This window comes from Meleagris gallopavo, chromosome 1 (genome assembly GCF_000146605.3).
Source record: "Meleagris gallopavo isolate NT-WF06-2002-E0010 breed Aviagen turkey brand Nicholas breeding stock chromosome 1, Turkey_5.1, whole genome shotgun sequence".
NCBI lineage: Eukaryota > Metazoa > Chordata > Aves > Galliformes > Phasianidae > Meleagris > Meleagris gallopavo.
Genome location: NC_015011.2, coordinates 121586707 through 121589288, shown reverse-complemented (window position 1 = coordinate 121589288; position 2582 = coordinate 121586707).

Here is a 2582-nt window from a genome sequence, read left to right as displayed (position 1 = left end):
TTTTTGCCTGGTGGAAGTCTCACATACTCTTCTCCTCCACTGGGTGGCATTACAACCTAGAGCTGCAGCACTGGACTACATAAAGTTGTCATAATGAAGTAAACATCTCACATGCCTTTCTTGATCTCAGTCAATGGAATTACACCATTTTCCTGAGAAAAGCATCTGAGCTAGTCTGCTGACATGCAAAATTGCCACTTTTGAGCTAGACAATAGTCCCGTCTGATAGTTTCAGAATGAAGACTGTTGTAAAATACGTCTCACAGATTAATTTAATTCATACTATTGATTTTGGCAATGTTGAATCACATGTATCTCTTCAGAGAATAAATTTAAAAGGGAGGGATTAATATATTAAAAGCATATGATTGCCATCTGTGAAGCAGAAAAATACAGAATAAAATTATATATGAAATAACTTCTGGGTCTGCATCCCCACAAATCCCATCACCAAACTGCCCCTTCTTTTCCTATCCATGTACCAGACCCAACTGCCCACTTTCTTCTAGTAGAATTAAAGTGCAGGTGACAAACCTAAGCTGACTGAAATGATGTATGCTTGGATGCTGAGAAATACTTCAGGTCACAGCAACTTGCCTGTTCTAGGAAAAGCATGAGAAACAGCAATAACTGTCAACAATCTTTTTTCCCCTTTACAATGTTAAAAACGAAGAGATCACAAATAGAAAAAAAAGATCCAGAGTTATTATGCGTGAATCCATATATGCAAATATTATCAGGAAAAGGTTTAGATAATATATTGAGAAGATTTCAGATGTGTTTTAAGTTCCATTTTAACCTGGTTTGGTCATAGGGCTTAGATCACAATTCCTTTCCATTTGCTTTCTTAACTTGTCCTTCTCAATGCCACCACTCCTGCTTCTTCCATCCCTTTCACCCAGAAATGCCACTGTTAATTCCTTAAACAGACTGTCTTTACGTGCACATACAAGACCCAGCTCATATTAGCTTTTCAGCCTTGAGAAACTCACTCACATTTATGATAGGACAAGGAACCATGCACTTTTGGTATATCACATGTATTTTATTGCAAAGTTCTTTTCTGTTACTGTTGATTTTTGTTCCAGGCCTTACACTAGCCTTGAATGTCTTCACAGCTGGCAGTATGCGCACAGAGGAACCTGAGCAGACTGAACCTTTTAGGAATACAAAAACAAAGCCCAAACTTTCCAGTTTCACTGGAAATGATTGTTTATATGCATTGATAGTGAGAGGATAGTGATAGTGATAGAACAAGAGGGAATGGTTTTAAACTGAGACAGGGGAGATTTAGGTTAGATATTAGGAGGAAGTTTTTCACTCAGAGGGTGGTGACGCACTAAAAGAGGTTGCCCAGAGAGGTTGTGGATGCCCCATCCCTGGAGGCATTCAAGGCCAGGCTGGATGTGGCTCTGGGCAGCCTGGTCTAATGGCTGGCGACCCTGCACATAGCAGGGGGGTTGAAATTAGATGATCTTTGAGGTTCTTTTCAACTCAGGCCATTCTGTGTTGAATACCCATACCCTCATCTGGTAATGAGAATGAAACCTCCACCCATTCCTCTTTCCTTCCTTTGGTTAGGGCCTCTTATGTTGTACAGCACTTTGCTTTTTGTGCTTTTATTCCAGAAGAGTTCATTTCAAAGAGTTTATAGTCCAAACTGACAGGCTTCAGTGTGCCTAGGCTGGCTCCAACCAACAATGTGCAGCCACACATTCCTATCCATCCCCCACTCCACACGTGTGACGTGCAGGGCTGCCCACGCTCATCCAGATGCATAAGCAAGTGGAAGTTTGGGACAAAATGCACAATGGATTTCTGCACCACTGAATTAATTTAAATGTGTAGGGAAAGAGAATCCTCTCTGCAGAATGAGTTCATGGTATGAAGCTGCTACCCACTTCTTCCTTTGCTCTGATATTCTCTCTACCAGTGTGTGTACATTTTGGGCAAGAACTTGACTGAAAAGCCAAATTTGCCTTTCCCTCAGACTTGCACTTAAAACCCCCCAAAAGAAATAAGGGTTGAGTCACTCCTCCTTTCATTGCCATCCAGCAACCACATTTAACCTATTTATGTCATTCATACAGGCTTCAGGATTTTTTTTCTGTTTATCTATAGACTCCTATAAATTGTGGTCTTTGTCCCCTAAAAGGAGGCTTGAATAGGAGGAATGAAATTGTTTTAATAATTATTGTTCCTTTTCATAGCAGAAAGCTATGAATTTTCTTTATGCCACCAGGGACAAAATTAGTTTCATAATGTGACTAATGGGTTATTCAAAAGTGACCGTAAGAATACAAAAAGTACTGTATTATTGCCAAATGCAGTTTACCCACTTATTATATTTGCGATAGTTCATTCACTCTCCTCCCACATAAAGCTACCATCTTTTCACTTCTGCTAATTTAACTGTTCATCCAGTCCTACCATAATACCCTTTGTCAAGTGATACAGACTAATGAAATAAGAAGGAAAAGAGAGAAAGGAAGGGAAGGAAAAGAATGAAAAGAAGGAGAGAAAGGAAGGAAAGAAAAGAAAGAAAGGAAGAAAAATGTTCCCCACATACTTTTTTGCAATGT